We start from the raw sequence: 27,384 nt of genomic DNA, 5'->3' as shown, positions 1-27,384 counted from the left end.
ACTCTGTTTAACCTGAATGGTGCTGAGATATGACCCTTTTAGGATAAAGCTAATAATAGCCTCTGTTTACAACCACACCCATTCTAAAACCAGCCCTGCTCAAATGTGTGTGTACATAAAGCTGCTACAGGTTATGCGGGGCTAGAGATTGTGTGGATATTACATCTTTAATTTTCATTACAGTCAAACCTTAGAGGTGTGCACATGAAGTCATTATAGCTTGTGTTTGAGCTGAGGGCAGTGTTTCTCACAGACCTCAGAGGTGTACAAAGAAGGTTACTATAGCTTGTGTAAGAGAGGTGTACTGTCTAGGAGCAACAAATTTGAATATTACTGAAATTATTCTCACAATCACATACTAGGCACATATACATGTGGCTACCTTTGACGGCTGGGGTGAAGAACATGCTATGTATATGTATATCATCAGTCACTTGAAATATATGACAAAGGCAATTTAAATCTCTGCTTTCATCCCAGTCTAACACCAGAGGGATGCATAGGCAGTGACTTGTCTTTTAGAGGGTTAGGGAGGTAGGCAGTATTTCCAGATAAGACTTAAATATTCTCACAACTACTAGCTTGTTAGTTTACTGTAAGCTACAATTTTGTCAGCTTTGAAAATTAAGCCTTGGGCGCAAATTATGCCTTGAAAGAAAAAAATAAGACTTAAATTATTTTTTTCTTCATAATTTTATTTAGGCAACCATTGGAGTAAAATGTTGAGAAAATGCTCTAAAATGCATCCCAGACCATCTGTAAACATGTGGCTTCTTCGGCCCTGACCTGAGTTCATAGGTTCATAGGTTCATACTAGGCTATCTGCCCTAGGGCATTTATAAGCCTAGCCAGAATGTGTTTGGCTTTCGCCACCCATTTTAAATTTATTTTGCTATGCCCTTTCGAGGTTAGTATACTGTGCCTCTATCTAACAGTGACACAGAAGTATTTCCTAAATGGTTACTACTGGGCTGTCTTGTTCAGGAAAGGTGTGTTGAAGGATGCAAGGAAAACTAAAGCTGAACCACAACAGTGAATTTGTTTCCTTAATCATAATTTCTGTTCAATCTATCATTGGATGAAAAGGTTGTGTAAAATGCACTTCAGAGCATATAGAAAGTTATGGCTTCTTGAAAAAGCTTAGAGTAAGGCAAAATGTGAGATAAGGAAGAAAAAGGTAATGTGGATGGTATGGGGAGCCCAAAAGGAGAAGGAGTCAGAGGAGAGGACTGGAGGTGTGTGTGTGTGTGTGTGTGGGATTGAAATGTAGGTCCAGTCATCATTTCACTTTAAGTCCAGACCTGTACATAGACTTGTTGCAATGTATCACTGTTGCAACTAAGTGCCAGTAACTCTAACTGCCTCTTTGTTAGACAGCTCAACATAGTGATAGTGTGATACATAGGTCTGTTGCAATGTAAAAGCTTGTAGCTGCAGGTCTATCTATGGATACTGCTCCTAAAAGTTTGCAGCATGAAATAAAAGGTTGCTTAGGATGGATGGCATTGTTAGGATGATGCTTATACTGGATGTGCCTAGGGGGCCCCCAACTTGACATTTGCTGGGGGCCCCCAAAATGCTAACACCGGCCCTGGTTGGTGGTTTACATTGTTGGCTTGACCCTGCATGCCATCCTTGAGGAGCGTATGGTTGTTTGCTGGGATCACAATCAACACATCCATATAATTTCTAGAATTCTGTACACGTGATAGACTACATTGGCACAATGATAGATACTTTACAGTGCAAAATCCTCCTGACCTCAGAGAGAGTACAAAACCTGAGCATGCATGTGTCTGTAATCTACCGCTCTCATCTCCCAATGGCGGAATCAGTGTTGAAGGCCGTAGGTTCAATGGCGGCAACCATAACGCTGTTCCCATATGCCCGGTTACTTATGCGAATTCTACAGTGGACACTAGTTGTGCAATGGTCCCTGTAGGAACTTCCATTGGGGTATCCAGTACAACTCAGTCGAGTCAGTTAGTTGTCTCTCATATGGTAGAGGTGTTCTCTGGACATTTTGGCGTGATGACCCTTTGTTCCGGCCCCGGCCTAAGCCGCAGTGACCACTTTCACCTCCCCACTTGGGCGGGGGGAGGGTCATTGTTCAGGCATGGCATTCCAAGGCCTGTGGTCCCCTGTAGAGCCCAGCTTGCAGATAAATGATCTAGAGATGAGGGCGGTCTTTTTAGCGTTGCAGGCCCTTAATGCCGTTCTTCCTTTGGGAATGATTGCATTTCAGTCAGTGGTCTTATATATCAACAAAGAGGGAGGAACCAGATCTGGCCCTATTTGTCGCGAGGCCATGTGAGTGTGGATGGGCCATCTCCACCGGTCGCTTCCTCATCGCAGCGCACATTCTGGGACGCTCCAACATCCTAGCGGACAAGTTAAGTCTGAGTGTGCTGACGCTTCACGAGTGGTCTCTGAAACTTTCAGTAGCAGAACAGATCTTATGCTAGTGGAGTCGGCCATGCTGCGATCTCTTCGCATCTCCTTCCAGCGCGAAGTGCAACGAGATGTTCTTCATTTTTCACTGTTGCAGTCATTACATTTGGGTTATCTGCTTGCAGGTAGCCCTCAGCTGGCCTGAATAACTGAGTCTTGGATCCCTGAGTCAGATGCTGTCTCCTCTTCCATGACGTCAGGGGTATAAAACATGCAGCCGATGCCATTACATCTGTTTTTCTTGCCGTGCGGTGCCCGAAGCAGAAACATTTCGTAAGTGCCGGTCGGCCGACTCCTGAAATTTTCATTTTCGAGTTTCAGAACCGAAGTCTTCAAAAAAGCAAAGTATCCCACTGGAGATTCTTTTTCATGCTTTTTAAACCGTAAAAGTTAACAATTGTATTACCTGTGGAAAGCAAATACCTCATAAAGATTTTCTTTCGTACTGCATTCCTTGTTTAGGCCAAGACTTTAACGTCTCTCGCTGTCTGTTTTGTGCCTTATTCAACCCCCAAACTATTCGTCTTCAGGCTATTTTTTCAGCAAATTATTTTGGTACTCTGTTTAACTGTCCAGAAATGGCTTTGGTAAGCCATCCGTCTACCATACTCCGAAAAAACGTAAAGATAGAGAGAGACAGACTGCGTAGGTCCAAAACTGCTGACGACGCTTCTGTTAAGCTAGTCGCCAGTTCGTCGGTACTCAGTGAGGCGCTTTCATAGCCCCTGATACCCGCTACTTCAGATTCGCAGGCCTCTGCAGAGACCCTTTCAGAGTTCTGTATGCTGCGATATGCTTCTTCGACTATGGAACCTGCGGATGTCTCTACCTTGGATGGGTCCAGAGCCGCTATGCAGGCACCAGCTTCTGAGGGTGTATTCAGGCCTACAGACTTGCATTTCAAACTGATGCCATCTTCTTCTTCAAGGTGTAAAACTCGACCCACGCCTTGAAATCCGACGTCCAAACTGCATGGCCAGGCCCATATGCCTAAAAAACAAATAAAGAGTGGCTGAAGACCTTATTACTATAATTAGGGGAAGTCAGCCTTCCCCCTCTAATAGACTTAGAACTGATTTTCCTTCTGATTAGGATTCTGAAATTTCTGTTTCTTCTGATTACGAGGATTTGTCCTTATCTACCTATGAGGATTCTGATGCAGAGGATTCCATTCCCTCTGCTTCCCCTCCAGAAGATTTTTCTTTTCAGGAAACCTTGCACACTCTTTGGGAGCATTTCCGCTGGGAAATCCAGGATTACTCTGACTCCAAAAAGAGGCTTAAGGAATTCTTACTCCTCGCTCAACACAGGCCTTTAGCTTTCCCTCCTTTTCTGGACATTGTAGATGATGCCTTCTTGGAATCTAGCTTGGCCTTAGACTCTATACCTCCAGCTCCCAGAAAACCTGACCAGTGTTAGAGTTCCTGACTCTCACAAGTTTCTCTTCAAAAATCCTACTGCGGATCCAGAGACCATTTCTCAAAGACCAAAAGGCATTAAGGCTAGTACTGCTACAAACCCTACCCCCTCTGATAGAGATTCCAGGGCCTTGGACAGATGGGATAAGAAGGTATACACTTCTATTACTTTGGCCTTTATGGCCTTAAACTGCCAGTTTCATATGTTAAAGTATCAACAGCATATTGTGGGACTACTTAAACAGAAAATTATGTTGATTACTGACTGTGCTGAACATAAAGAAATACAAGATTTAATGCATTCTGCTGAATAAGTTGGTAAACGTACTTTGCAATGTGGTTTTGATTCTTTAGAAGCATCTTGCAGGGCTGCTGTCACTGGGTCTGTAACTTTTTGCATGCTTGGCTTAAGGAGCAAAACTTGCCATATCATGTTAAATTAGGGTTGCCACCTTTTCTGATGGCCAAAGTGGGACAGATGTGGTACAAACATCAGATTTTGCAGAACAAAACATACCCACGGCCAGTACAAGGGAAATAAATTATCTTTTTTGCCTAAATAAAAGCTTATTCTTGTAGCATTTTAGTTACTTATTCTGTTTCTTATAACATTTAGGTGTTTTAGATACAGAATAACTGTTTTATGCAACTATTACATAAAATATGGGAAATAATTGTGCTCTAATATTTCAGGACAGTTGCCATTCTTACAGTATTTTTGCAGGACACAACTGAGCAAAGAGGGACTGTCCTTTGCAAAGTGGGACAGGTGGTAACCTTATGTTAAATCTATATTACTTGATGCTCCCTTAAACCAAGACCGCCTGTTTGGCAACAAAGCAGAAGTCCTTAAAAAATATGGAGGAAAAAGCTAATCTATGCAAACTGTTAAAGATTTCCTGCAAGTACAGCCTCCCAGATTTAGAAGGCATTGGCCTTCTAAGAATTGGTGCTTTGCAGTCTCTTCCAGGCCTTCTCAGCCCAAACCCAGGAACAGCAGACCACCTAGGCTACAGTCTCAAGGTATGCACTGGTCTAAGCAGTGGGGGGCTCCCACTTCTAAAGCTGTAAGTAGTAAGACTCCCCCCATAGAAATGTCACAATGACTTAACATTAACTTTTCCAAGCCCTCCGCAACTGCCTGCTTCCTTAGGTGGAAAGAACTCCCTGCATGCAGAAAACTGGGAAATCATTACCCAGGACAAATGGGTTTTAAATGTAGTCTTCCAAGGATACAGATTCCCCTTCCACACCTTACCAACCCCAAGCAGTTGGCCAGACCTACCCCCAAATCAGTGGGCAGAGGCTCAACAGCAGGTTCTCTGTCTTCTAAGTATCAGGGCTATTCAGCCTGTCCCAGTAGAATAAAGGGTTACATGTTTTTACTCAAGACTTTTCCTAGTACCCAGAAAAGACGGTTCTTGGAATCCTATCCTGGACCTATCTATTCTAAACACCTTTTTGGTAATCTCAAAATTCAAAATGCGAACACTTCAATAGCTGCTTCCTATGCTAGGCAAAGATGCCTGGTTGGCAACCTTGGACATAAAGAAAGCTTGCCTGCACATTCCAATAAGGGAATCTTGCAGAAAATACCTTTGATTCAGAGCAGGCTCCATGCACTATCATTTCTCTGCACTTCCCTTTGGCTTATCTACTGTGCCCAGGGTATTCACAAAGTGTCTAGCTCCAGCCATTGCATTTTGCAGGCAGATAAATATTCAGATATACCCAGACCTGGATGATTGTCTGATTCAGGCAGAAAGCCAGGACATGCTAGTAAAACATCTGACATTTGCTAAGAAACTTTTAAACTCGCTGGGGTACACCATAAATGAAAAGAAATCTCATCTGGTATCCTGCCAACAAATTGTATTCCTGGGAGCAAGCTTGAACACAACTTCCCAGATGGCTTACCTCTTGCCAGAGAAAAAAGTTTGACAGCCTACTTCAAACTGCTGGCCACAAAGACCCAGCTATCTTTAAGGAAAATGCTGCAAGCCCTGGGGTTCATGGCCTCTTGCATTCTACTAATTCCATATGCAAGACTGCATATGAGGAAACTACAGTGGTATCTGAAAAGCCTATAATGCCAACATTCTCAGGACCTGGAATCAATGATTCCTATCATTCCTTGTATAAAGACAGAGTTCCTTTGTTGGGCAGAATCCTGCTACCTCAGCAAGGAGCTCCCTTTCAATCTACCCACTGCCGGCCAAACCCTGACTTCAAATGCATCAGACTATGCATGGGGGCTCACTTGGCAGGGCAGTGCATTCAGGGCAAATTGAGCCCAAGACAGATGCACCTGCATATCAGCCAAAAAGAAATTTTAGCTGTACAGAATTCCCTGACAGCCTTCAAAGACCACATTCTTCCAGGACAATTATTGGTAAAGACAGACAACACCACAGTTAATGTGGTATATAAACAACAGCAAAAGTAAATTAAGGCACCAAAGTTACACACTGGAAATCAGTCACTGTACTTTATTGCAGAAGACAAACGGTAAGCGCTTTCACAACTTAATGTTGCTTCATCAGACCACATCACTACAACTGATGCTTGGTTAAATACTAGGACAATTAGTATGACATCACAATTTAAAGACATGTTACTCTACTAACATAAGAACATATATCGATATCCATAACACAAATGCATAAAATATATAGAAAAGTGGGAATGTCATCCCTGATGGTTATTAAAAAAAAATGTATATATATATATATATATATATATATATATCTATATCTATTTCTACACACATATATATATATATATATATATATATATATATATATATATATATATATATACACACACACACACACACACACACACACACATTTTGTGCACATATAACCATAATAGTACAATAAAAAATATATAAAAAAACTCATATTTAGTGTTTAAGGCGCCTTGCCTTAAGGTAAGGAACTAATGAGGTGCAGCCATTCAAATCAGGATATCTATCTGCTTGTAATTTAGTGGTCAATTGTTGTTCTAATTCTTCAGTGTGGTTTTCTACATCACCACCTCTGTTTGTCCTTACTATTTGTTGTAAGATTAAAAATTTAAAACAATGACTGCTGTCTGTATTCAGGACATGATTAGCTAGAGCATTTGATTGCTTCTGGTTCCGTATGTCCCTTATATGTTCTAACATTCTTTCTTTAAAGCTCCTATTTGTTTTGCCTACATAATAGGCATGGCATGCTTGGCAAAAACAAAAATAAACAACATCGACACTTTTACAATCATAGTAATTCTTCGTATAAAGGTTAAAACATTTCACAGGATTAATGTACTTATTTTTAGTGTAGACATGCTGACAAGCAGCACAATTCCTGCACGGGAAGGTGTCCTGTCTGTTTGAGAGATTTTTTTCTTAAAGACTGATGTTCTCTATTACAGAGCTGCTGCTTTAAAGACACATTATTTCTAAAACTGAAGTTTGGAGTGTCACCAACTGTGGAAACCAGACCTGGTATTTCATGTAATAAGTGCCAATTCTTTTTAATAATTTCCGTATACTTATTGATGTCACTTGCAAATCTAAACACTATTCTAAACTTATTTCTATCAATACTTGTATCATAAGGTATACTTGTATCAGCACTATAAGAGCTCATGTATGGTTTACATCTTGTAGATCTCAATTTCCATGCATCTGCTATCACTCTAGTGATTTCTGAGCTAGAATAGCCTCTTGTTTGAAATTCGTCTTGTAACTTATTTAAAGCAACTACTGCCTCTTCATCATCATTATTATGTAGGCATAGGGTTCTATAGACTTGTCCTTTGAGGACATTTCTAGGTATGTGTCTCGGGTGCATGCTTGACCTGTGAAGACAGGCATTGGTTCTTGTGGGTTTGTGATCAATACTGGTTCTTATCTGCTTAAAATCAGTAAGGGTGACACTCGCATCCAAGAAATCAACACATGTATCAGAAAAAGTAAAAGTAAACTTCAAAAAGTCTGTAGTACTATGCAGGTAATCAATGAAATTACTGATATTTTCACCATGCCCTTTCCACAAGACAAAAACATCATCCACGAAACGGACGTACCAGAGAATGTAGCCAAAAAATGGGTTAACATCTGACAAAACATATTGTTCTTCCCATCGTAAATATAAATATAAACAAGCAGGGGGGAACCCACTCGTACCATCTCTGCAGACTAGCCATGGCTCTGTGGAACAGAGCCTTGAGCTTCCAAGTGCACCTACAACCTCAATTCCTACCGGGCAAGCTAAATTCACTGGCAGACGACCTAAGCAGAAATCTCGTGGACCCACACGAATGGAAACTGGAACCAAAAATATTCATCCTCTTGAACAAATGGGAGACTCCAGAGATAAACCTGTTTGCCTCCCCTCAAAACTACCAATTGGACAAATTCTGCACTAGTACTCCCCACTGTCAAGCTTGGAAAGTGGATAGCCCTGTCCTTTACCTGGGAAAGTCTTTCAGTTTATGCCTTTCCCTCTCTGCCTCTCCTCTCGAAGGTTCTGCTAAAGATCAAACAGAACAAACCAAGGACAGTACTGATTGCGAGTGACTGGTCTCGCCAGCACTGGTACCCCCTCTTGCGCAGTATGATACTGCTGGATCCAAGGCACCTACCTCAGACACCTTCCCTGCTGTCCCAGCAGGTGGGCCAGATTCTGCACCCTCAGCTTCAAACCCTGATCCTTGCAGCCTGACTAATTCCTTGAGCTCTCCAATAGCATCTCGGTAATCAGGTGCTAGATGTCATTTTGGAAGCAAGGAAACCTAGTACTAGAAAGTCATATGCTGAAAAGTGAAAAAGGTACTGTTCCTGGAGCCAGACTTAGGATATGGGCGCTATGGTGCCCATCTTACCTCATATTCTTCAGTACTTAACAGAAATGCTCCACAGGGGCCTATCCTTCTTGTCAATTAAAATTCATGCCTCTGCCATTTTAGCACATTATAATACTGAACCACCCCTCTTTTCTTGCCCCCTTTTAAAGCAATTCCTCAGAGGGGCTAAAAATGTAAGACCCCCCCCCCCACACCCCAGGCGAGCCCCTACTCCAGTCTGGGACCTTCACTTTGTATTTGAAAAGCTCACTCTCCCAACATTTGAACCAGCTCCTTCTGCAGAGTTGAAATTCCTTTCTTGGAAAATAGCCTTCCTTCTAGCCATCACTTCAGCAAGAAGAATGCTTGATTTACAGGCCCTCATGGCAGTGGAGCCCTTCATTGTCTTTCATTCAGACAGGGTTTCCCTCAGGACCAATCCTTCCTTTATGCCCAAGGTGGTGTCTAGTTTGGCCTTAAAACAATCCATTCATTTGCCTACTTTTTTCCCCGAATCCACAAAAAGGAGAGAGGCTACTACTCTTTGGACGTGCACAGACAACTTAGATTTTATTTGGACAGGACTAAGCCTCTCAAAGTCTGAGCAGCTCCTAGTTGGCTTTGCTGCAGGGGCAGAGGGGAAGGCCATTTCAAAGCAAACCATTTCTAAATGGATAGCCCATATCATTTATTTCTGATGTAAGCACCATGGAAAAACCTACCCCACAGGGGATTAGGTCACATTCCACCAGGGCATCCTCTACCTCTACAGCCTTTCTCGGAGGAGTCCCTACCAGAGACATCCTAGAAGCTGCTACTTGGAGCTCTGTACATATCTTCAACAAGCATTACCACATGCCTATTTTTTTCTAAATCCAGAGCTGGTTTTGCCACTGCAGTTTTTCAGGGCTTAATAGCTGGCCCTAATGCTCTTTAACTTTCTCCTCCCTTCCTTGGTTTTGGGAATCAACCCAGATGCGATGACTGCAACATGAAGAACATAGTACAGTTGTGTACTTACCATAAATGTTCGAGTGTATTCACTGATGTTCTTCATCTCACATTGCTGCAGTCATAACCTGTGGGTAGTCCGCTGTCCTCGGTCGGCCCGAATACCAAAGTGTTAGGCTGGCGTCGGTCATGGTCGCTCAGATCTGACGTCAGTACGCTGTGGTACTAAAGCGCATGACCGACGTCATATCCTCAGTCTTTCTTGCCGCATGGTCCGAAGCAGAAGCAGCGTTTGCAAGTGCCGTTCGGCGTCCTGAAATTTTCGTATTTTGAGTTTCAGACCGAAGACCAAGTTGGGCTAAGTACCCCGTTGGGGAATATTTTTGTCTTTTCTTGCCTCAGTTAATTCCGGATGTCAGAAAAAGTGAATAATTGTATTTCTTGTGGGAAACAGATACCTCATAGGGATTACCACTCTCTCTGTATTCCTTGCTTGGGGCCTGAGCACGACGTAGTCGGGTGTCGCTTTTGTGCTAAATTTAATAAGCGCACCATTAAACGTAGGTTAGATTGTGCTAGGCTTGTCTTGAGCGGTGTAATTACAATATGCCGTTGGATCCTCCGACGCCCGCTACCGCTAAGAAGCGTAAGGACAAATCGTTAAAGTCCAAGCAGGATGAGTCGTCCGTTCCGGACGCCGGTTCTTTAGAAACTACGGTGGAATCTGTGGATCCAGCCGAGGTTTCAGCTGAGTCTCAGGGGGAGCCTTTAATTTTGCAAGATGTGGCCTCTCAGGAGTCGGGTCAGGCTGAGGGGGCCTCTCAGGTTGCTGTACTCCCTTCTTTACATAAGGTAGTTAGGCCTTCTCCCTCTGTCTCTAAGGTACCTTCCAAGGTCAGGCCTGGTTTGTCTTCCTCTGGCGTCAGTCCTGGTTCTGCAGGTTCTGTGCCTAAAAAACACATGCTTAAAATGGCAGAAGATTTGATTACCATGATCAGAGGTTCTATGCCCCCTCCAGATAAGAGGCCTAGGGTGGAGCCAGAGGTGGAAGGATTGGAACATTCTTCAGATTACTCGGAGTCTTCGGCTGAAGACATTCAGGATTTTCCCCCTTATTCTGATTCAGACGCAGAGGATTCTAGTCTTTCTGCTTCCCCTCCAGAGGATTTTTCTTTTTCAGAAACCCTGCATTCTATGAGGGAGCATTTTAAATGAGAAGGTCAGGATTTCTCAGATTCCCGAAAGAGGCTTAGGGAATTTTTGTTTTTACCACAGCATAGGCCCTTGGCTATACCTCCTGTTTTGGATGTTGTTCAGGATGTTTTCTCGGAGGCTTCCCTTAATCCAGACTCTTTGCCCCCTGCCCCGGTTAAGCCAGACAGGTATTACAGAGTGCCAGAGGCTCATAAATATTTGTATAAGAGCCCAAGGGCTGACCCAGAAACTATTAGCCAGGGACCTAAGGGTGTCAGGGCTTCTGTTGTAAAGAATCCAATTCCTATGGATAAAGATTCAAGAGCTTTGGATAGGTGGGGTAAAAAAGTGTATACCTCTTCCACTCTTGCAATGAGGGCTTTAAATTGCCAGTTTCATATGCTGAAATACCAGAATTTTCTCCTTAGTCAGTTGAAATCTAAGGTAGATGCTTTAGCAGAGGGCATAGAGTGTAAGGAATTACAGGATTTGGTTCATGCCTCTGATCAGGTGGGTAAGCATTCTTTGCAGTGTGGTTTTGATGCTTTACAGGCTTCTTCCAGGGTGGCTGCCACTGGATCAGTTATTCGTAGGCACGCCTGGCTTAAGGATCAGAACTTGTCAGAGCATGTTAAAGCTCGAATTTTGGATGCTCCCCTTCAGTCTGAAGTTTTGTTTGGTTCTCCTGTGGAGTCAGTCTTGAAGAAAATGGAAGAAAAAGCTAAGTCTATGCAGACTGTTAAGGATTTTTTACAGGTGCAGCCCCCTAAGTTTAGCAGAAATTGGCCTACTAAGGGATGGGCTTACCCTTCTTCTGATTTACAGTCTAGGGGCAGATCTAGACGTGGTAGGGGCAGAGCTCATGCACAGGGTTCTTTCAGGCCTAGGACGTGGAGTTCCCCTGCACAGTCTACCGGTGAGGGCAGGGGCCAGTCCTTTTGTAAACAGACCCAATGACCTACATCTTCAGCTGCCCGATCCTTCTTGTCTGGCAGCACCTCTGGGAGGAAAGTTGGCACTTTTCAGACAAAATTGGCTTTTAGTCACCCAGGACAAATGGGTGTTGGACATTATCAACCGAGGCTACAAGTTTTATTTCCACACATTGCCTCCTTTCAAAGGCATGCCAGACGTTCCTCCTCAGCAAAAGGTGGAGGTTCTCAAACAGATTTCTTTACTTCTACAAATGGGGGCTATCCAGCAGGTCCCTCCGTCAGAAGTGGGCCTAGGATTTTATTCTCGCCTGTTTCTTGTACCAAAGAAAGGAAACACTTGGAGGCCAATTCTGGATTTGTCTATTCTCAACACATACCTGGACATTCCAAAATTCAAAATGTTGACTTTGCAACAACTTCTGCCTCTGCTGGGCAAAGATCACTGGATGGTAACTCTGGATCTCAAAGAGGCTTATCTTCATATTCCTATCAGGCCCAGCTGCAGGAGATTCCTGCGTTTTTGGGCTGGGACTTTACATTATCAGTTCTCTGCATTGCCCTTTGGCTTATCTACTGCGCCCAGGGTGTTCACAAAGGTTCTGGCTCCGGTGATAGCCTTCTTAAGGTTAAGAGGAATACAAATATATCCTTATTTGGACGATTGCCTGATTCTTGCTCAAGACAGAGACAAGCTACTTCACCATCTACAGTATGTTATGGCAGTGTTAAGGTGCCTAGGGTATTCTGTGAACGAAATAAAGTCCAGTCTAGTACCCTCTCAGGACATGTGCTTTCTGGGTGTGAGACTGAATACAGTCACTCAGATGGCGTTTTTGACCCCGGACAAACAAAGAAATCTTACCTTTTACTTCCAACAATTGTCTCTACGGTCCAGGCTGACTGCAAGGACAGTCCTTCAAGCCTTGGGGTTCATGGCATCTTGTATTCTGGTGCTTCCCAATGCCAAACTGCATATGAGGAAGCTACAATGGTATCTAAAAAGTGTATGGACTCAACACTGCCACGATTTGGACACTGTCATTCGGATAATGCCTTGCATTCAAAAGGAATTTTTGTGGTGGGCTCAGGAATGTCACCTAAACAAGGGACTCTCTGTGACCCGACCAGAGGCGAGTCAGATCTTGACGACAGATGCCTCAGACAAGGCTTTGGGAGCACACCTCAATGGAAAATGGGTTCAAGACACATGGCCTGCCAGACTTCAACATTTGCATATCAACATGAAGGAGATGTTAGCAGTCCAATTTGCATTGATGGCTTTCAAGAATCTACTTCACCCAGGACAAGTGTTGATTCAAACAGACAACACAACTGTCATGTGGTACATCAACAAGCAAGGGGGAACCCATTCGTACACTCTTTGCAGGCAAGCTATGATTTTGTGGGAGACTGCTCTCAGTTTACACCTCACTCTTCAGGCAAGGTTTCTGCCAGGAGCATAGAACTCCTTAGCGGATGTTTTGAGCAGACAGTTGGTGGATCCCCATGAGTGGAAATTGGATCCTCATGTATTTCGACAGTTGACAGTGATTTGGGGGACTCCAGACATAGATCTGTTCGCTTCTCCACTAAATTTCCAGCTGCCAAAGTTTTGCACAAGGATGTTTCATCCAAAAGCTTGGAAAGTGGATGCTCTATCATTCAGTTGGAACAATCTTCACGTCTATGCCTTTCCTCCTCTGCCTCTCCTTCCCAAGGTGCTCTTGAAGGTCAGACAGGACAAGCCCTCCATGATTCTAATAGCCCCAGATTGGCCACGTCAGCACTGGTACCCTCTGCTGAGGAGTTTAGTACGGGAGCCTCCTTGGCCTTTGCCATCAATTCCACACCTTTTGTCCCAGGCAGGCAGTCATTTCCTCAATGTCAGGATACAGTCCCTGCATCTGACAGCCTGGCATATTCTGTTCTAAACCCTGGAGGGTCGCAGCTTCCTCAAGTTTTGAAGGTTATTTTGGAGGCCAGACGGCCTAGTACAAGGAAAGTTTATGCTGCTAAATGGAGGAGATTTTTTCTTTGGAGCAAAGCAAAGAGCTTTGATGTTTCAGTACCTAATTTGAATGTTTCACTTCAGTATCTTACGGAATTACTAGACAAAGGTTTGTCTTTCTCCTCTGTAAAAGTTCATGCTGCAGCCATTTCTGCTCACTGTGACTGTGACCCACCTTTATTCTCTTGTCCTTTGTTTAAGCAATTTCTTAGAGGGGCAAAGAACATAAGACCCCCACGTAGAGCTCCTACTCCTTCCTGGGATCTCAATTTTGTGTTGGAAAAACTCACTTTACCTCCTTTTGAACCTGCAGCTACATCTGAGTTGAAGTTTTTGTCTTGGAAGACTGCTTTTTTGTTGGCCATTACGTCTGCTAGAAGGGTATCTGAATTACAGGCTCTAATGGCAGTTGAACCCTTCCTGATTTTTCATAAGGATAGGGTATCCCTGCGTACTAACCCTACTTTTATGCCTAAAGTTGTTTCAAATGTGGTCTTGAACCAATCTATTCATTTGCCTACATTTTATGCTGATCCCCAAAATAAAGGGGAAAAAATTTTGCATTCTTTGGATATTCACAGGCAGTTGCGTTATTATTTGAGCAGAACTAAAGGGTTCAGACAGTCTCAACAGTTGTTTGTTTCTTTTGCTTTGGGCTCTCGGGGGAAACCTGTTTCTAAACAAACTATTTCTAAGTGGATTGGCCATTGTATTGCTTTTTGTTATTCTCATCATGGTAAGGAGATTCTGGCTGGAATCAGACCTCATTCCACTAGGGCTACTGCCACTTCTACTGCTTTTTTAAGGGGTGTAGCTACTAAAGATATTTTGGAGGCAGCTACTTGGAGTTCAGTGCACACTTTTTCTAAACATTACCATCTCCCTCTTTATTCCAAATCTAGGGCTGGGTTTGCCACTGCAGTTTTACAGGGCATGTTAGCAGCTCCCAATGCTTTATGATTTTGCCAACCTCCCTTTACCTTTGCTTTGGGATTCTACCCACAGGTTATGACTGCAGCAATGTGAGATGAAGAACATAGTACAGTTTTGTACCTACCATAAATGTAGATGTTCGAAGATCCACACTGCTGCAGTCCAATTTACCCTCCCTCCTTCCCCACTGTAGTTTGGGGTGGTTGTGTGGTTTGGGTTGTAAATATTGTTTGTACATGGGTGGTTGGATGTTTTTCTGTTTTTAGCTATGGCCTTTCTTTTTAGGGCCTTCTGACATCTGGGGCAAGAAAGACTGAGGATATGACGTCGGTCATGCGCTTTAGTACCACGGCGTACTGACGTCAGATCTGAGCGACCATGACCGACGCCAGCCTAACTCTTTGGTATTCGGGCCGACCGAGGACAGCGGACTACCCACAGGTTATGACTGCAGCAATGTGGATCTTCGAACATCTACATTTATGGTAGGTACAAAACTGTACTTTTCAGTCCTGGTTACCCTCCCTCCAGCCCCCTGACTTCTCTTGGCTCTACCTTTTCTTCTTGTTTGGTGCATTTTCTTTTTGTGGGAGGTGTAACATAACACATAATTGCTTCCCATTATGTGGACACCTGATATCTGGGGCAAGAAAAACTTATCTAATGGGGTCGGCTGCATGTTTTATACCCCTGATGACCTGATGTTATGGAAGAGGAGACAGTATCCGGCGCAGGGATCCAATACTCTGGTATTCAGGCCGGCTGAGGGCTACCTGCAGGTATATAACCCAAATGTAATGACTGCAACAGTGAATACACTCGAACATCTGCATTTATGATAAGTGTACACAGCTGTACTTTTTTTGCTCTGAACCCCCAGAGATGCTCTAGTACATGCTTGGCCTCCCGGTCTTCTGTATGCTTACCCTCCAGTACCTGTTATTCCGAGCTTTCTACAGAAAGCTCGTCGACTGGGGAGCAAACTGATCCTCATTGCCCTGTTTTGGCCTCACCAGTTATGGTTTCCCTTTTTTTGATGTCACCTTCTGGTTCTGCCTTTGCTCTTGGATCCCATTCAGGATCTGATTTCACACCCTTTGTGGATTCCTCATCCGAATTTGGACATTTTGAATCTCCCAACCTGGCTGCTCCAGTTCCCATGATTGCTAGGCCTCCTGGATTATCCTCCTCAGTTATATCTATTTTGGTCGCTGCTCATAAGTCTTCGACCAGGAAGGTTTATCGCAGCAAGTGGTAATGTTTTTCCTTGTGGGCCTCTCAAAGGCGTTTATACCCCTTCACTGCTCCTATTTTTGCCATTCTTTATTTCCTAGGTGATATTTTTCAACACGGCGCTAGTTCTTCTATTGTCAAGATGTTCATTGTGCATACAGCTGCAGTCATAACAGATGGGTTCTACTGCCATCAGGCGGGTCCTCGGTCGGCCGAATTCCAAAGTCTAGGTCCGGCGTCGGTTGTCGTCGCTTCTTCCTTGACGTCAGTGCGACAGGGGTATAAAAGAACCAGCCAACAACATTTTCTTCAGTCTTTCTTGCCGCGCGGTGCCCGAAGCAGAAGCAGTTCGCAAGTGCCGGTCGGCCAGCTCCTGAAATTACGAATATTTTGCAACCGAAGTCTTCTTGAAAGCGAAGTACCCCGTTGGGGAACCTTATCTTGCCTCAGACCGATGTCAGACAAAGTTAATAATTGTATTTCGTGTGGGAAGCAAATACCGCATAAGGATTTTCACTCCCTCTGTATTCCTTGCTTAGGCCCAGACCACGACGTCTCGGTCTGTCGTTTTTGTGCTGCATTCAACAAACGCACCATTAAGCGTCGGGCGGAGTTCGCCCAGCACTATTTTGGCAAAAAATTTAACTATATTATGTTGTCGGATACTCCGACTCCAGTTTTGTCTAAAAAACACAAAGATAAGGACCGACACACGAGGTCCGCGGCCTCTACCGACACCACGCCAAAGCCGACTACAGGTGGTCTGGTTCTCAGCGAGGTGCCTACGCAGCCCCTGCCTACCGATAACACATCACTGGCGGTGTCTTCTGTGCCCGAGGTCGCAGGCTCCTCGGCCCACACCCCGAATACAGATACCGAAGCGACTTTTGGTGGTGAAACTCGAAATGTAGGCAGGTCTGCCTCCTCTCAGGGTGTCTTCAGACCTTCCTCCTCTTTTTCCATCAAGGCTTTCACTAAGTCTAAAGCAGCCATGCATTCTAAGAGACCAGCTACACACGGCCCTTCTCCAAGCCCCATGCCTAAAAAACAGATGCTTAAAATGGCTGAGGATTTAATTACTCCTATCAGGGGTTCTCACCCCCCCCCCAGACAAAAGGCCCAGAGTGGAGGAAGAATCCCCCTCCTCTGACCAGGCCTCCATTATTTCAGAGCACTCGGATGAACAGGAGCATTCTTACTCCCCTTTTGAAGATTCTGATGCAGAGGAGTCAATTCCCTCAGTCTCCCCTCCAGAGGATTACTCATTTGGGGAAACCTTGCATACCTTAAGGGAACACTTCCACTGGGAAGACCAAGAGTATTCAGATTCCAAGAAAAGGCTTGGGGATTTTCTCTTGGTACCTCGGCACAGGCCTCCAGCTATACCTCCTGTCTTAGACATACTAGATGATTTGTATTCGGAGGCCTGCCTTAACACGGATTCTTTACCTCCAGCCCCAGTCAAACCAGACCGGTACTACCGGGTTCCTGACTCACACCAATTTCTATACAAAAGCCATGCGGCTGACCCAGAAACTATCTCACAGGGCCCCAAGGGAATTAAGGCCTCCACTGCTAAAAATCCATTACCTTCCGAGAGAGATTCCAGATCTTTAGAAAGGTGGGGAAAAAAGGTATACACCTCTGCCACCTTAACCATGAGGGCATTAAATTGCCAGTTCCATATGTTAAAGTACCAACAGTTTCTGTTATCACAGTTGAGAAGCAAAATGTCACAACCTGAACAACCAGACTTGAAGGAGTTGCAGGATTTGATGCATAGTGCAGAACAAGTGGGTAAACATACCTTGCAGTGTGGTTTTGATGCTCTAGAGGCCTCATGTAGAGCTGCTGTTACAGGATCAGTCGTACGTAGACATGCCTGGCTCAAGGAGCAAACCTTACCAGATCATGTCAAAGCTAAATTACTAGATGCCCCTCTAAAAAAGGATGTATTATCTGGTGTTAAAGCTGAGGAGATATTAAAGAAAATGGAGGAAAAGGCTAAATCAATGCAAACAGTGAAAGATTTTCTACAGGTAACAACCTCCACGTTTCAGTAGAAATTGGCCTTCCAAAAATTGGTCCTTTCCAGCCACGGACAGACCCCAAAGAGGTAGATACAGGCGCCCAGGGGCAGAGGGCAATCTCAAGGATCGTTTAGAGGCAGACAATGGCAAGCTGCTACACAAAGAGGTGGTGAGGATAGTTCGCAGCCATTCAGAAAGCAAGCCTAATGACTTTCCCCTTTGCATGCCAAGCAAGGCTCAAATGGCAGCACCCTTAGGTGGAAAACTGGCATTATTTTTGAAAAATTGGCATATTGTCACAAAAGACAAATGGATCCTGGACATTATAAACAGAGGCTACAGATTTCATTTTCACACCCTTCCAAAAATGAGAGGCATGCCAAACCTGCCACACAATTAAAGGGCAGAGGCACAAAGACAAATTTCAGATCTCATGGACATTAAAGCTATTCAAGAGGTACCTACTCAAGAACAAGGTCAAGGTTTTTATTCCAGACTATTCCTGGCACCAAGGAAGGGAAAAGATTGGAGACCTATTTTGGACCTATCCATCCTAAACACATTTTTACTCGTACCAAAATTCAAGATGCTCACATTACAGCAGCTTCTTCCCATGCTGGGCAAGGAGTCTTGGCTGGTAACATTGGACCTCAAGGAGGCATACCTGCATGTCCCAATCAGACAAAATTGCAGAAGATACCTCAGATTTCTTGCAGGTTCAACCCATTATCAATTCTCTGCATTGCCCTTTGGCTTATCTACTGCGCCCAGAGTATTCACGAAATGCCTGGCATCAGTAATTGCCTACTGCAGACTTCAAGGGATACAAATATACCCATATTTGGACGACTGCCTGATCCAGGCGGACAGCAAGCACATACTTCTGAAACATCTGGCTTTTGTAATAATGTTGTTGAATTCTCTGGGATACACAATCAACAAAAAGAAATCAAGGCTAATACCCTCTCAGAAAGTCATTTTCCTGGGTGCCAACTTGGACACAAACACCCAGATGGCTTAACTCGTGCCAGAGAAACAGGGGCAACTAACTCAATACTTCAGAAAACTAGCAAATTTCACCAGGCTGACTGCAAGGAAAATCCTGCAGGCTCTGGGGTTCATGGCATCTTGCATCCTACTAATCCCACGTGCAAAGCTGCATATGAGGAAACTGCAATGGTACCTGAAAAACCTATGGTCTCAACACAGCCACAGTTTGGAAACACTAATACCATGTCTTCAAAATGAATTTCTGTGGTGGGCTCAAGCATGCCAAACAAACACAGGTCTCCCATTCTGCAAGCCTCAAGCAAATCAAGTAATCACTACAGACGCCTCGGACTACGCCTGGGGGGGGGGGCGCACATGACAGATTGGTGCATTCAGGGCAAATGGTCCCAAAAAGAAAAGCACCTTCACATCAATCAAAAGGAAATGCTAGCAGTAATAAATGCTATTATAGCTTTCAAAGACCTTCTGCGTCCAGGTATTGATAAGGACAGACAACACCACAGTAATGTGGTACATAAACAAACAGGGAGGAACCCATTCATACCCCCTATGCAGGCTAGCCATGTCACTTTGGAACACAGCTCTGGAATTACAAATCGAACTTCAAGCACAGTACTTGCCAGGCAAGGAAGACACGCTGGCAGACAACCTAAGCAGAAATATGACAGATCCACATGAATGGAAGTTGCATCCTCAAGTTTTTACAGAGATAATACAAGCATGGGGAAAGCCAGACATAGATCTCTTTGCCTCCCACCAAAATCACCAATTGACAAAATTCTGCTCAAGGACTTTTCATCCGCAGGCCTGGAGAGTGGACGCTCTTTCTTTCAGTTGGACAACAATGATAGTTTATGCCTTTCCGCCTCTTCCTCTGCTGCCCAAAGTTCTATTAAAAACCAGAGCAGACAGACCAAAGATGATTCTCATTGCTCCAGACTGGCCAAGACAGCACTGGTACCCACTCCTGAAAAGCCTGACGCATTCCCCACCATGGACCCTACCTCTAATGCCTCTTCTTCTGACTCAGCACAGCTTCAAAACTCTTCACAGTCAGCTGAAAACACTCAATCTGGCCGCATGGAAGATTCCTTAACATCACAACAGAACCTACTCTCCAAGGAGGTGCAGGATGTCATTTTGCAGGCCAGAAGGCCGTCTAATAGAAAAGCTTACTCCGCAAAATGGAAACGGTTTTGTGCCTGGAATGAGAAAAAGGGCCAGAATCCTGGAAAACTGAATTTACCTCAAATATTACAGTATTTAGCTGAGCTGCTAAGCAGTGGACTTTCATTTTCCTCCATCAAAATCCATGCCTCAGCCATTTCTGCAGAATACAACACTGATCCACCCTTATTCTCTCACCCCCTCTTAAGACAGTTCCTAAGAGGGGCTAAGAATATAAAGCCCCCAAGGAAACAACCAATACCTGCTTGGAACCTCAATTTCATTCTAGAAAAGCTGACCTTGCCTCCCTTTGAGCCAGCTGCCTCAACAGATTTGCAATATTTGTCCTGGAAAACAGCTTTTCTTCTGGCTGTCATCTCAGCTCGCAAGGTATCGGAACTACAAGCCCTCATGGCTGTGCAGCCTTTTATCATCTTCCATCAGGACAGAGTTTCCTTACAAACCAACCCGTCCTTTATGCCAAAGGTGGTATCCAGGGTAGCTTTGAATCAGGCTATCCACTTACCTCCTTTTTACCCTAATCCTCAAAACAAAGGGGAGAGACTACTACATTCCTTGGACATCCACAGACAGCTGCGTTATTATTTGGACAGAACAAAGCCTTTCAGAAAAACAGAACAGCTCTTTGTGTCCTATGCTATAGGAGCTCAAGGGAAGCCAATTTCCAAACAGACAATCTCAAAATGGATAGCCCACTGCACACACTTTTGTTACTCTTTTCATGGTAAAACTGTACCTGCAGGCATCAGATCTCACTCCACAAGGGCCACAGCTACCTCTGCAGCTTTCCTCAGAGGAGTTCCTACCAAAGATATCTTGGAAGCAGCCACTTGGAGTTCTGTGCATACCTTCTCCAAGCACTACCACCTACCATTATACTCCAAAACTAGAGCAGGCTTTGCCACTGCAGTCTTGCAGGGCATCCTGGCTCTTCCTAGTTCCACCTAGTGTCTACCACCCCTTTCTTAGCTTTGGGATTCTACTCATCTGTTATGACTGCAGCTGTATGCACGATGAACATAGTACAGTTTTGTACCTACCATAAATGTAGATGTTCGAGTGCTAATACAGCTGCAGTCCAGGTTTCCCTCCCTCCTTCCCCTCTTGGGACAGGCCTATTGGCTAACACCTCCTCATACAACCTGATTGGGGTATTCATTTATGGTGTATTTGCTTGCAACTACTGTATTTTGATTATATTGCATTGCTTTATTACATAAATTTATGTATTGCCTTCCTTCTGGGGGCACCTGACATCTGGGGCAAGAAAAACTGAAGAAAATGGCGTCAGCTGGTTCTTTTATACCCCTGTCGCACTGACGTCAGGGAAGAAGTGACGACAACCGACGCCGGACTTAGACTTTGGAATTCGGCCGACCGAGGACCCACCTGACTGCAGGAGAAACCCATCTGTTATGGCTGCAGCTGTATTAGCACTCGAACATCTACATTTATAGTAGGTACAAAACTGTACTTTTCTGTTGGCTGCCATTTCTCATTTTCATGTGGGTGAAAATTCTGCCTCTCTAAACTCCTCCAGAGTGTGTAAAAACTTTATTAAAGGCACTTTTTTGTTACCCCCCCCTCCAGTCACGGATCCTGTTCCTTCATAGGACCTTACTGTGGATGTTCTTCGTGTTTGACTGCTGCAGTCATCACACTTGGGTTATATGCCTGCTGGTAGCCCTCAGTTGGCATGAATACCAAAGTCTTGGGATTTTTGCGTCGAATGCTGTTTCCTCTTCCATGACGTCAGGTCGTCAGGGGTATAAAACATGCAGCCGATGCCATTAAATCAGCTTTTCTTGCCGTGTGGGAGCCCGAAGCAGAAGCAGTTCGCAAGTGCCGGTCGGCCTCTACCTGAAATTTTCGTTTTTCGAGTTTCAGACCTGAAGTCTTCTAAAGCTAAGTACCCCATTGGGGATCCTTTTTTCTTGCTCTAACCGATGTCAGTAAAAGTTAACAATTGCCTTGCCTGTGAAAGCAAATGCCTCACAGATATTTTCAGTCTTACTGTGTCGTCTGTTTTGGCCCAGACCACGACATTTCTCGCTGTAGGTTTTGTGCCTTGTTTAACTCCTGAACTATTTGTTGTCGGGCTATCTTTGTCACTAAATTCTTTTGATCTTGTTCTCTGTTTGCTGAAATGGCTTCCATAAGCCATCTGACTGTCGATCTTCCGAAAAAACGTAAGGATAAAGACAGAGACAGACCACATAGGTCCAAAACTGCCAACGACACTTCTGTTAAGCTAGTAGCCAGTTGTCCGGTACTCAGTAAGGCAGTTTTGCAGCCCCTGATTCCCACTTCTACAAGTTCGCAGGCCTCTGCTGAGACCCATTCAGAGTCCGGTATGCCGCAAGATGCTTCTTTGACAATGGAACCTGCGGATGTCTCTACCTTGGACGGGTCTGGAGCCGCTATGCAGGCACTGGCTTCTGAGGGTGCATTCCAACCTTCTGATGTTCGCATGAAACCGGTAGCTTCATTTTTGACTAAAAATAGAGTTTCTCAGGCCCAGAGTTCACACTACACACACTACACCTAGAAAACCAATGACCAACTTGCATGCTCAAGCTCCCTTGTCACAGAAACAAATGCTTAGAATGACTGAAGACCTTATAACTTTAATTAGGGGAAGCCAGCCTTCCCCCTCTAAAAGACAAGGAATTGTTTTTCCTTCTGATTCTACAGACCTAGAGTCCGATGACTCTGATCCTTCTAATTACCAGGAACATACCCTTATCTACTTATAAGGATTCAGATGCAAAGGATTCCATTCCCTCGGCCTCCCCTCCAGAGGACTTTTCTTTTGTTGATACTTTGAGAGCATTTCCACTGGGAATGCCAAGACTACCCTCACTCCAAAAAGAGATTATAGAATTTTTAGACTTGCCTCAGCACAGGCCTCTAGCTATATCCCCTGTCCCGGTCATTGTAGATGTTGTCTTCGTGGAATCCAGTCTTACTCCTGATACCTTACCACCAGCTCCTAGAAAGCCTGACCGGTACTACAAAGTGCCTTACTGTCACAAATTTCTCTTTCAGAATCCCACAGCAGATCCAGAGACTATTTCCCAGGGACCTAAAGGCTACTACAGCCAAAAACCCTACTCCTTCGGACAGGGATTCTAGAGCTTTAGACAGATGGGGTGAGAAGGTATATACCTCTGCAACTCTTGCCATCGGGGCTTTGAATTGCCAGTTTCACATGTTTGAAGTATCAGCAGCCTGTTATGGAACTAATTAAACAGAAAATGTTGTTGCTTCCAGACTATACAGAAAATAAAGATTTACAACAGTTAATGCGTTCTGCAAACATAGTGTTTCACTGTGTCAGTCATTACACTTGGGTTATCCTGCTGGCAGGCTACCCGCAGTCGGCCCGAATTCCAAAGTCCTGGTCCGGCGTCTGTTGCTGTTGCTTCTTCCCTGACGTCAGTGGGCCAGGGGTATAAAAGATGCATCCGACGCCATTTTCTTCAGTCTTTCTTGCTGCGCAGTGTCCAAAGTAAAAGCAGTTCGCAAGCGCCGATCGGCCGACTCCTGAGATTTTCAAAATCGAATTTCAGATACGAAGTCTTCATTAAAGCTAAGTACCCCATTGGGGAAACTTTTTTCTTGCTCCAGACCGATGTCAGAAAAAGTTAACAATTGTATTTCTTGTGGGAAGCAAATACCTCATAATGATTTTCATTCTTAATGTATTCCTTGCCTAGGCCCTGATCACAACGTTGCTAGCTGTCGTTTTTGTGCTAGATTTAACCAATGCACTATTAAGCGTCTGTTTGATTTTGCCTTTCATTTCTTTGGCCGAAGATTTAATTATACATTGCCGTTGGAACAGCCTACGACCAGAGTTCATAAAAAGCGCAAGGAAAAAGAAAAGGACAGGCATCCGAGGTCCAAAATCGATGACGAGGCTTCTTCTAAGCCAGTCGCCGGTTCTCAGTGAGGCGCTTTCGCAGCCCCTGACGCGCACTACCTCCGAGCCACAGGCTGCTGACGACTCCCACGTGGAGCCAGCTAGGCCTCTGGATACTCAAGGTATTGGACACTCGGAAATAATTCCCTCAGATGAGTCCAGAGCCGCTGAGCAGGCATCGGTTTCTGAGGGTGTTTTCAGACCTACACAGTTATATGTAAAGCCTACTTCAGCATCAAAATTAAAGACTAAAGCAGTTCAAAAGACAAAGAAACAAGTACAGCAATCTCCAGGACAGGCCTCCATGCCTAAAAAACAGATGCTTAAAATGGCCGAAGACCTAATTACTCCGATCAGGGGCTCCCATCCTCCTCCTGTTAAGAGGCCTTGGCAAGAGATAAGAATATGACTCTTCAGATCAGGTTTCCATTTCCTCTGACTCTTCTTCTGATCAGGAATAATCTCTCCCTCCCTATGAGGATTCTGATGCTGAAGAATCTATCCCTTCAGTCTCTACTCCCGAGGATTATTACTTTGGGGAAACCTTGCATACCATGAGGGAGCACTTCCACTGGGAGAGCCAAGATTACTCGGAATCTAAGAAAAGGCTTAGAGATTTTTTGTTACTTCCTCAGCACAGGCCCCTGGCTATTCCCCTTGTGCTAGACATAGTGGATGATGTATTTTCTGAGTCCGGCCTTTCACCAGACTCTTTACCCCCTCTCCTGTTAAGCCAGTCAGATACTACAGGTTCCCAGATTCTCATAAATGTCTTTACAAAAACCCCGCTGCTGACCCAGAAACTATTTCTCAGGGTCCCAAAGGGTCAAAGCTGCTACTGCAAAAAACCCTATTCCCTCTGACAGGGATTCTAGGGCTCTAGACAGATGGGGGAAAAAGGTCTACACTTCTGCTACTCTGGCTGTAAGGGCTTTAAATTGTCAATTTCATATGCTTATATATCAGCAATATCTACCGTCTCTGCTTAAACAGAAAATGTTGACAAATTCTGAATGTGCTGAAAATAAGGAATTGCAGGATTTATTGCATACAACTGAACAAGTAGGAAAGCATACATTGCAATGTGGATTTGATTCTTTGGAGGTCTCTTGCAGGGCCGCAGTTATGGGTTCTGTCATTAGAAGGCATGCTTGGTTAAAGGAACAGAATCTGCCTGATCATGTTAAAGCAAAATGATTAGATGCTCCATTACAGCATGATACTTTATTTGGTGTTAAAGCAGAGGAGGTTTTGAAGAAATGGAGGACAAAGCGAAATCTATGCAAACAGTAAAGGATTTCTTACAGGTACAGCCACCTAGATTTAGCAGGAACTGGCCTACTAAGAATTGGTCCTTTCCAGTGTCAGACAGGCCACAAAGAGGCAGATAGAGATGCCCGAGAGGCAGATCTCAGCCCCAAGGCTCTTGTAGCCCAAAACAGTGGAGTGCTCCTACCTCCAAAAGCGGACAAGACAAATCACAGCCCTACAGAAAACAGTCCCATTTACTTTCCTCTTCCAGTACCAAGCACTTATCTTTTGGCAGCCCCGTTAGAGGGAAAAGTAGCACGTTTTTTCACAAAATTGGCACAGGATTACCAAGGACAAATGGGTTTTAAATATAGTGTCCCAGGGCTTACGGGTTCCACTATCACACCCTGCCAAAGGCAAAAGGTATGCCAGACCTGCCACACAATAAATGGGCAGAGGCGCAAAAGCAAGTAGCATCTCTCATGGACATGAGAGCTATTCAGCAAGTACCACAGCAAGAGCACGGACAAGGTTTTTATTCAAGACTATTCTTGGTGCCCAGAAAGGACAAAGCCTGGAGACCAATACTGCACCTGTCTACTCTAAACACATTTCTGGACGTTCCAAAATTCAAAATGTTGACTCTTCAGCAACTTCTGCCCATGCTGGGCAAGAAGGCCTGGCTTGTAACGTTGGACCTAAAAGAGGCATACCTGCATGTCCCAATCAGACAAAATTGCAGAAGATACCTCAGATTTATAGCTGGATCAATGCATTACCAAATCTCTGCACTGCCCTTTGGCTTATCTACTGCGCCCAGGGTCTTCACAAAATGCCTGGCACCAGTAATTGCTTATTGCAGACAGAGGAATACAAATATATCCTTACTTGGACGAATGCCTCATTCAAGCAGAGAACCAGAACATTCTACTACAGCATCTGGCATTTGTAAAATGATTAGTAATTTGCCTAGGGTACACAGTAAACGAAAATAAATCAAAACTAATACCCTCTCAAGAGGTAATATTCCAGGGTGCAAGCTTAAACACAACTGCCCAGATGGCTTATCTCACGCCAGACAAAGGCAACTGACTTCTTACTTCAAAATGTTGGCAACAAATACCCAGTTACCTGCAAGAAAAATTCTGCAGGCCTTGGGCTTCTTGACATCCTGCATCCTACTGATTCCATATGCAAGACTGCATATGAGGAAACTTCAGTGGTATCTAAAAAGTGTTTGTGCACAACATTGCCACAGCCTGGAAAATGTGATTACACTCATTCCTTGCCTGCAACAGGAGTTTCGATGGTGGGCACAAACCTGTCACCTCAACAAGGGGCAGCCATTCACCATACCCACGGCCAGTCAATCAATAAAAACAGACGCTTCAGACTATGTCTGGGGAGCCCACATGGCAGGAAAATGTATTCAGGGAGCATGGCCTGCAAGCCAAATGCATCTTCATATCAATCAAAAAGAGATGCTAGCTGTTCAAAATGTCCTGCCAGCTTTCAAGGATTTGCTTAATCCAGGACAACTACTGATAAAGACGGACAGTACAACAGTTATGTGGTACATAAACAGGGAGGCACTCATTCCTACCCCCTCTGCAGACTAGCCATGACTTTGTGGAACACAGCACTGGACTACCAAGTACACCTGCAAGCACAGTTCCTGCCAGGAAAGACAAATACACTGGCAGACGGGCTAAGCCGAAACCTCATGGATCCCCACAAGTGGAAACTGGATCCACAAATCTTCACCATGATAACAAGGAAATGGGGATGCCCAGACATAGATCTATTTGCCTCCCCTCACAATTGCCAACTACAGAAATTCTGCACAAGGACTTATCACTGTCAAGCATGGAAAGTGGATGCCCTATCTTTCAGCTGGAAAACCCCTACAGTATATGCCTTTCCTCCACTGCCTCTCCTATCCAAGGTACTCCTAAAAGTCAGACAAGAGAAGCCAAAAATGATCATGATTGCCCCAGACAGGCCACGCCAGCACTGGTATCCA

At 44.4% G+C, this 27,384-nt stretch overlaps 1 protein-coding gene across 1 annotated transcript in view; it reads left to right on the top strand.

The window, feature by feature from the left end:
- The window catches only part of LOC122792405, a 2,471,936-nt gene that overhangs the window by 436,196 nt on the left and 2,008,356 nt on the right, over window positions 1-27,384 (top strand). The window lies entirely within an intron of this gene.

The sequence above is a fragment of the Protopterus annectens genome, chromosome 1.part2, assembly GCF_019279795.1.
Source record: "Protopterus annectens isolate FY-2018-M chromosome 1.part2, PAN1.0, whole genome shotgun sequence".
NCBI classification, from domain to species: Eukaryota; Metazoa; Chordata; order Ceratodontiformes; family Protopteridae; genus Protopterus; species Protopterus annectens.
This window is presented reverse-complemented; position numbering and strand designations above follow the sequence as displayed.